The 9,775-nt window shown below is 37.5% G+C and overlaps 1 long non-coding RNA gene across 1 annotated transcript; it reads left to right on the forward strand.

The window, feature by feature from the left end:
• Positions 1–5,439: 5,439 nt before the first annotated feature.
• Positions 5,440–6,993, forward strand: LOC117482272. Its single transcript, XR_004555851.1, has 3 exons — positions 5,440–5,492; positions 5,962–6,018; positions 6,842–6,993. It is a non-coding gene; the product is annotated as an uncharacterized LOC117482272 (long non-coding RNA).
• The last annotated feature ends 2,782 nt before the right edge of the window (positions 6,994–9,775 follow it).

A 9,775-nucleotide genomic window follows, 5' to 3' on the forward strand; every position in this document is an offset into this window, starting at 1 on the left:
GTTCACATCAAAGTTGTCCTCAGGGAAAACCTCCCCGAGGCTCCATGGGTAGCGCCCACCGTTTGAGTTAGTAGCATGGGTCTGTGGGGAAAAGAACTGGAGGAGGGAGCTAGCTGTGATGCTAAGGCTGCTGCTGACTCAAGCTGGAAAGCTACCTCCACTGCTCTTGTTGTGAGCTGGTCTGTCATCATTAGCAACTTTCTCTGAGCTTCGAGCTGTTAGTGTGCTCAGCCAGCTGATCCCGTATTAGTTCATCTTCCAGCGCCCCGAATTACAGAGGCTGGCTAGTCCCCTCAGATCAGCCACGTAATGGTGGACGGCCCTCACCCGCCTGTTGCCGGCGTTGCCGAAAAACAATCCGCCGGAGCATAACATTTTGTGGAGCAGCAAAGTGTCCAGTGAGCAGTGTAACACAGTCCGCATATTTCGGAGCAGGTCCGAGAGTCCGAAAAATCCGCTGTCCCTCGCTGCCCAGCGTGTGTATCAGCAGGGCTTTCTTCCTGTCGTCGTTAGCTTCAGCTAGCCCCGCGGCTACTATGAACGTTTCGAAGGACTCAAGCCAGCGAACCCACGGAATCGGCGGTTCGCCCGGCAGTGCGAGGAACGGGGAGAGAGGTGAGAGTAGAGAATCCATAATCCTCGTCGCCAATGTTGTATATATTTAGACTATGGACTACGACATTTAGGTTGACCGTTTATTCAACACGTTATTGCACACGCTGCCATGACAACACAACAACAACCAACTGTATCCGGTTCACACATCCCCAAACTCCCAGTGCCATCTTAAAGGCACAGTCACACCTGATGTGACACATACATAACAGACCTATCATGCAAAATGCACTTTTGTACGTCTTTTATACATGAATATGTGTCCCCCGGTGTTCTAGGGAACTCACCAAGTGTCAGAAAACACAACCCTCTCTATTTTCCTCCATACCCAAATCTCTAAAAAAGGGGCTGCAACGGATCTGATAAAAACTGATCCAGATTTGAACACTGTCCTGACGTCAGGACAGTGGCGCTACGGCTATTGGGCCAACTCCACCAATCATGAGGAGACAACCACGGCATTGCCGTTCGAAAGCGCTGGAGACGTTGTAGTACATATGCCAGGCCTCTAGATGGTGCTGTTGCGCACAGAATCAACCCTTGCTAAACAGATCTAAAAAATGTCAAATTGAGCAAAATGAGGCATGGCTAAAATGCATGATCTGTTTGGTATTTTGAAAAAAAAAAAAGTATAAATATGCCTTATATAAGTATGGTCCTACACTATATTATTCAAATATAGCATGAGAGGTACACTTTAAGGAAGAAGAGAGACCATTTGACTTTAAACCAGGAAGAACAAGAGTGGTTTTGCAGTTCTAGGCGACGAAGAATAGTATTTATCATCATATGTCTGGTTTATGTTGCATGACGTTTATATTTATGTATTTGCATGGCTGCGTTCGAGTCACTTTGCAATCTCGGCGCGGCTGCTTCTCTATCAACTTTCTGGCCTTTGCCATACCCGTCATTAACTATTATATCTGATGTGCTACACAGAGGGTTGTTGCTTATTTTCATTTAACATGTATAGTGTAGTTAAAATATATAGCTTTTAATACAACACCTCAATAAAGTACACATCACATAATTAATATAACACAATGCATCAATATGCATAGATATGCATCAACACAGATTATGATTTAGATTTACACAACTTTATAGGCAACTTCAGGGCTTTTTAAACCAGCTCTTAAACACCTTAGCATTGAGCCGATTAAGCTTTGCATTCACTTTAGAGGCCATTGCTTATGGATTTGGATTGTCTTGCTTGTTTTTGATGAACAAAGTAAACAAACTAATAGGATCATTAATTACTTCATTAACATTAACATTATCAGTAATGACAAAGTAGAGTTCTCCTTCCTGGAGGAAAAATATTTTCAGGTACCCAAAGATCTGCACAGGTATCACATGGAGCAGCAGTCAAGCATAAAATACTGAGTTGAGGAACAAAGGCAAATTATAGAAAATGAGGAAGAAAGAGTGTGAAAGAGCAAGACAGAGAGAGCGAGAGAGAGAGAGAGAGAGAGAGAGAGAGAGAGGAGAGAGAGAGAGAGAGAGAGGCGAGGAGAGAGAAAGAGAAAGAGAGAGAAAGAGAGGAGAGACGAGAGCAGAGTTAGAGGTGTATGCTGAGAGAATCATTAAATAAAGGAAGATCAGTGCCCTTTAAAGAGACACTTTGACAAACACCATCAGCACTCTGCAGAGGCTCAACTGGTGAGATGGTTTCCCTTGAAGAAGAACTTGAGCTCTCCAATATATACGCAAACATTGAAGATGTTCCAGCCAGGAAAGCTGCATCCCCGCAGCTCTGTTGAAGACTTCAAGGTGCCTGCTGCAGCGCCTGGTAAGACAGAAATCCTCGACAAACAATTTGGAGCTGATTAGTTTACAATAACCTTATTTTCTAAAATTAATTTTAAATGTAAAGTTCATCATATATATATATATATATATATATATATATATACAGTATATATATATTATGATCTTTAAGTTTACATTTTTATTTTTTTTCATATATATATATATTGCATGATAATTAAAGACAAAATCAACATCTCAGTCTAAAGTGTAAGGTTTCTCAAACAGCCGCTTGTGCAAGTCAGCCTCCATAAACCTCCGTGTGTGTGCATGTTTCTGGGTTCTATACACAGGAATGAAAATGTACAGACTGGTTGTTGTGATTTTGGGACTCCTGTGTATCCTACAAGATGCTCTCATCATTTACCTAAGTAAGTCTTCTTAATTTGTGCCTCTCACTTCTGTAGCCAGTGCAAGTGATAACCGTCCCTGTTTCAATTATAATTTGTGCAAGATATGATGATCACTTGTTCTGAATGCTTTAGAAAAAAGAAAATCACTGTGTATTAGGGTGTGCAATATGACCTAACATTTTAAATATAAAAAGTTATTTACACAACTCAGGGAAATGTTATTAATATTCATTTCAACAGTATGTGTGAATGCATTTTTAATTCATTGTATTGAACATAATTGCTCTGAAATAATTATAAATCAAAACCAGCTCGGTTAATTTGTTTTAAAGTGAATACTTTCTTCAGTTGATCCAATTATCATAGTTGGTAACCTCTCCACTGAAAATAACAGTTTCACAGCAAAACTCCCTGACTGAAGAGAGAGACCAGATGAAGAGAATTAAGGGTCGTTTCTTCCTATAGTATAGGCAGACTGTGCGGATGCATAGGGTCCCCCGCGGCCACTAGGGGGTCCCCAAGCTGAAAGTTCAGGTTCAGCCCCCTCCTGTGTTCGGTGAAGCATTATATGCTTAAAAATCAAATGTAGGATATAAACACAATTAAACTGCAATGATAGCAAGCTGTGGCTTGTGTTTTTGGGGGAATAAAGTCAAAATCATCGTTGAGCTGTTACCCAATGAGTGACGTCTGAGGAAGATGAAAAATGTAAATTATACATTGTTGAGAAAATGCTGCATCTCTTGCACTTATTGACGTAGAGGAGCCTTATTGTTTACCTTTTTAATATAATTCTTTGTACGTTTAAATTGCTTAATTTTCGTGAAATTAGCCTGTTTTCCTCTTAAAGTGTAACAGATGGATGCATCAGATCATCTTAAAGGCTTCGGAATCCGCCCATTGTAGTTAAAAAACTAGGGGCCCACAAACAGCATCTTGCATAGGGCCCCCACAAAGCTAGAAACGGCCCTTGAATTAACCTTGGTAAGTATTAAGATGAAACTACTGCAATAATCAGGGGTTGATCTGAAGGGGTAAATCGTACTTAATCAGTACCAAATATCACATTAGGTAACAATATATAATATTGTATTTATCTGAGGCTTTTATCCGAAGCAACCTACAATAGGTGCAATAAACCATAAAGATACAAACATCAAGAAACTTGCATATCAGTGAGCATGCTGACTGATGCTAATCTCTGTAAAAAACTAATAGACGTCTTTGAAGTCACGTCCACACCGTAAGCGCTTCACATCCGGATAATGTTAGTTCATTTTTTTAATGTGTTACATTTACATTACTTATCTTACACATTTAAGAAGAGGAAATTATACATATGTTGTTGACAATGCCTTGGTTCTTTGTTTAGTGGCTGGAGGAGGGAACACCAATATGTTTTTCTTCACAAATAAACTTAGTTCAGTTATATACAAATATATACACTGAACTAAACATATCCTGTATTACTGATCGGTTCTGTTGAAATAATGACAGCCTCTCCATACACCAGGACTGTTTAGCAGAAAGAATTTCCTGAAAACATGATATGGTGTTGGAATAAGAAAAGGAAACATGGATCCATACATATCATTGATAGATTATAATATACAATGGGAATTCTGTTTTAGATCTGGAGGCAAAATTGAAAATGACAGTATCACAGCAAAACTCCCAGACTGAGGAGAGAGACAAGTTGAAGAGAATAAAAAAACATTTTAATATATGACTCAGGGAAAGGAATGAAACAATTACCCTTTTCAAAGCGTGTACTTCTTTTCTTTTTTTTCTTTTTTTTTACTAGAACTATAATTGTGCTTTATTTTCAACAAAGCCAGCTCAGACATTTAGTTTTTACACTCAATCATATGTTTATTTGGACACATAATCACATTTTGTTGGTAACCTCTTTAATAAAATTGAAAATTAAGTTTCAGAGCAAAACTCCCTGACTGAAGAGCGAGACGAGTTGAAGAGAATCAACCTTGGTAAGTTATTGAGATGAGACTTCTGCAATAATCAGGGGTTTGATCTGAAGGGGTATATCGTACTTAATCAGTACTAAATATCACATTAGGTTACATATATTATATTTTATTATCTGAGGCTTTTATCCAAAGCAACATACAATAAGTGCAATAAACCATAAAGATACAAACTCAGAACATCAAGAAACATGCAGATCAGTCAGCATGCTAACTGACGGGCAACCAGCTAGTCAGTTAGCATGCTAATCACGGTAATTTCTGTAGAAATCTCTGGAACACGTAAACCTCTTTGAAGACACGTCAACACTTTAGGCTCTTCACATTCTGTTGATAATGATAGTTCATTAGTTTATGTTTTTAATATAAATTCTGGCTTATTTACAACATTTAAGAAGAGGAAATGAAACAGATGTTGTTGAAAAACGCCTTGGCTCTTTGTTTTGTGGCTGTAACACAATATTATTTTCTTCACAAATATACTTAACTGAACTAAACATACAATATACCGTAATACTTATCTGGTCCATTCAACAGGACTGTTTAGCAGAATGAATTTCCTGAAAACATGATATGGTGTTAGATTAAGAAAAGGAAACAAAGACCCATACATTATCATTGATAGATGAACATAATAGACATTGGGAATTCTGTTTTAGATCTGGAGGCCAGCGGCACAAAAACCTGACTGAGGAGAGAGATGACCTGAAGAGAACTGTGAAGGACTATGGTAGGTACAATGATAAAGTCAATTGTTGAAGTGAAATAGACACTTGAGCTTTGGACTCCTGTATTTTCTACAAGCTGCTCTCAATGTTTCCCTCTGTTTTGCTCTTTTAAAATCTTCTTAATTTGTGCCTCTCACTTCTGGTGCAAATGGTCAACACCCAGGTTTGAGTATCAAACTCTAGTTGCCCTGATTGCTTTTGAGAAACGTAATCCCTGTACATCGGGGGTATACATACAATAGGATCAGAAATACAAAATGACATTTTTTAATATGACTCAGGGAAAGGAATGAAATAATTCCCCTTTTCAAAGCGTGAACTTGTTTCTTTTTTTCTTCTTTTTTTACTGAACTATAATTTGTGCTTTATTTTCAACAAAGCCAGCTCAGACATTTAGTGTTTACACTCAATCATATGTTTATTTGGACACATACTCAGATTTTGTTGGTAACCTCTTCACTAAAATTGAAGTTTCAGAGCAAAACTCCCTGACTGAAGAGCGAGACAAGTTGAAGAGAATCAACCTTGGTAGTATTGAGATGAAAGATAAGATAAGATAAGATAAGACTTTATTAATCCCGAAGGAAATTGTTGTGCCAGAGTTACAAAAATACAATAAACACAGCAGCATAATAGTAAAACTGTACACTTAAAAGTGCAGTAAAAAGAGCAATTAAATATCTACAGGAACATGAAACATGAGACGGTCACATAATTAATGTAATTATTACCAGGTCTTTAGTAGTGCAAAACTACTGCAATAATCAGGGGTTTGATCTGAGGGGTATATCTACCTAATCGGTACTGAATAATCACATTAGGTAACAAATATATATTTTATTATCTGAGGCTTTTATCCAAAGCAACCTACAATAGGTTGCAATAAACCATAAAGATACAAAACTCAGAACATCAAGAAACATGCATGCTGACCGACGGGCAGCGGCTAGTTAGCATGCTTATCTCTGCAGAACACATATAGATGTTTTTGAAGTTACGTCAACTCGTAAGCTCTTCACATTCTGTTGATAATGATAGTTCATTTTTTTTACGTTTTAAATTTAAATTGACTTATCTTACACATTTAAACAGAGGATATGATACAGCTGTTGTTGATAACGGTGATCACAATATTTATTTTCTTCACAAATATACGTAACTGAACTAAACATATCCTGTATTACTGATATGGTTCTGTTGAAAATAATGACAGCCTCTCCATTCAACAGGACAGTTTAGCAGAATGAATTTCCTGAAAACATGATATGGTGTTGGAATAAGAAAAGGAAACATGGATCCATACATTATCATTGATAGATTAACATAATATACAATGGGAATTCTGTTTTAGATCTGGAGGCAAAATGGAAAATGACAGTTTCACTGCAAAACTCCTTGACTGAAGACATTACATTACATTGCATTTAGCTGACGCTTTTATCCAAAGCGACTTACAATAAGTGCAGAGAGAGACAAGTTGACAAGTTGAAGAGAATCAACCTTGGTAAGTATTAAGATGAAACTACTGCAATAATCAGGTTTTTGATCGGAAGGTGTATAAGGTATACTACATTGGTGGTGTATATGAAAGAAATAAAGGTGTACTTTCTCAGGCAGAACACTGAAGTGACAAAAGAAAACACGATATGAACAACCCCAAGTGGTCAGAAAATTCATAAATGGTGTATCTTTGCTCATCGACCCTCTGGGAAATCATTTCAGGTTTGTCATTGATAACACCTCAGCTCTTTTGTAGCTGTAAGAGGGAATACAGTCATTTTTTCATGCTAAATTTAAACAAAAGTTAACAAATCAAACTATACTAACCTGATTCTTTTGAAAATAATAACTTCTCACTCAAAATTAGAGCTTTCAGCAAAGTTCCCTAAAAGCTTTTATTCAGTATTAAAAGGAAACAAACATCACAATAGCATTTCTGTTTCAGAAATGGTGGCAACTAACAAAACCTGTCTGAGGAAAGAGACGATCTGGGGAGGACTCTGAGAGCCGGGGGGTAAGTATGAAAATGAAATCAATTGTTCAGCCGGTGGGCCTTTATGTCATACGGTAGATACCACCTTGGCACTGACATAGTAGATTAAGCATCTGGTAATTTATGTATTAAGGTTTTATCGTTCTTTCTGTTTTCCACTATTCTTATCAAGGATGGAAGTACTTCAGCGGTAGTCTCTATACCATTTCTCCTATCCAGAAAAACTGGCAAGAGAGTAGGGATGACTTGTCTTCAAAAAGGAGCAGATCTGGTGATTATCAACAGCAGAGAAGAAGAGGTGTGTGTGTGTGTGTGTGTGTGTGTGTGTGTGTGTGTGTGTGTGTGTGTGTGTGTGTGTGTGTGTGTATGTGTATGTGTGTGTGTGTGTGTGTGTGTGTGTGTGTGTGTGTGTGTGTGTGTGTGTGTGTGGTTTGTGTGTCACAGAAGTGGTTGACAGCATGTCTCGGTTTATATAGTGGTTGTGATTGTGCGTTTTTCTCTCCACAACAAGGACTACATATTAAGTTTTCGTATGAAGGTGTGGATTGGACTCACTGATCGAGAGACAGAGGGCAGATGGAAGTGGGTCGATGGGACTCCGCTGACCACAAGGTTCACTCATTATTTCACTTTTCTATTGTCAAGGTGCACTGTGACAGACACTCGCTCTGCAGCTTCATGTCATAATTATGTTATTTTCACATTAAATGATTTGTATATTAGTAGCCTACCAACCTCTCTGACCACAACTACATGTTGTGATGTCCTTTAAAAGCTTATTTCATGTCAGATAACAAACCAGACATAGGATAGACATTTATTATTCTATCTCTATCAATAATAAAGCATTTTTGATTTGAGTTGATGTCAGGTTGAAATGTATTATTATTATTTTTCCTTTGGGGGTTTCAGGCTACTGGTACCCCGGTGAGCCAAATGGAACTTTGAAGCTGGACGAAGACTGTGCACAAATATATTACAGTGATGCAAGAATAAGCTGGACAGATAGCCATTGCAGTTATAATACAAATCGACTGGATATGTGAGAAGAGATTGGCATAACTCCCACATCTAGTCCCACAAAACGATGATGAAAAAACAGGAACAAGTTGCATTTCTCATTTTTCAGCCTAAATTCAAATTTGGAGGTCAAGGGTGGCGAGGGGTTGGACTCTCACGTAGATATCTGGAGTCACGTCATGTCTCATATATAGGATTAATGTTCACTTGTTTAAACTGTAATTGCAATTCCTAAAAGTGTCTTTTCTCTGCTTTTGAGATTATAATATTGGCTGCCTGCTTTTAGATTTTCTTATTTCAATCATGCCAACTTGAAATCATGTCCTAGTTTTGTGTCTTAGAGATGTAATGATTTTATTTTATTTTCAAAACAAAGTCTGAGTTTTCCGATGAATCCCTCACTATAAAATAGACTGATCTGCATTTGACAAACAGGTCACACCATTGTTGTGTTTTTTTGTAAGGCATATGAGAAATTAATGTTGCAACATTTATTTTCACCAAGAGGACTTGGCTCTTCTCCAAGTCTTGTTGATGAAGAGCGGTTCTCAAAGTATAGAGGGAAGTGCAATTTTGTATGGATGGATGCTTTCCTATTTTTATTTCATTTAAAAAAGAATTCAGAGTTTGTGAAGGTGGTCAAACTGTAAGTGATATTTTTAAAAATTGTCAAACTAATAAGTACAGAGACAACCAGTTCAGGTGCAAATAAATAAGGGTAGAATATAGTCAATCAGATCTTTTGCATTATGTGTCACTGATAAACAACAATAATGATGATTTTATTTGGACGTAAAAATAAATGTGTGAATTGTGAATAAAAGTCCAAATTACACAAAGTACAGAAGAATCAATACGTCAAAGCTGCAGCAGAGGTTGTAACAGCAAGCGAGTTGTGAACATTAAGGAAGAAGAGAGACCATTTGACTTCAAACCAGGAAGAACAAGAGTGGTTTTGCAGTTTTAGGCGGCAAATAATAGTATTTATTATCATATGCATATGTCTGGTTAATGTTGCATAATGTTTATATTTATGTAAGTGCATGGCCGCGTTCGAGTCACTTTGCAATCTCGGCGCGGCTGCTTCTGTCAACTTTCTTTTCCATACCCGTCATTAACTATAATATAACTATGCCTTAGTGTGAACTACTAAGGTTTCACCTTGAAAGGAGATGTTCTGATCTCAACAGGACTTACCTGGTTAAATGTAGGTTTACAAAAATAACAAAATAACAATAATAGTGTGTGTATTATGTTATAATGCAGTTTTAA

The sequence above is a fragment of the Trematomus bernacchii genome, unplaced genomic scaffold (genome assembly GCF_902827165.1).
Source record: "Trematomus bernacchii unplaced genomic scaffold, fTreBer1.1, whole genome shotgun sequence".
Lineage (NCBI taxonomy): Eukaryota > Metazoa > Chordata > Actinopteri > Perciformes > Nototheniidae > Trematomus > Trematomus bernacchii.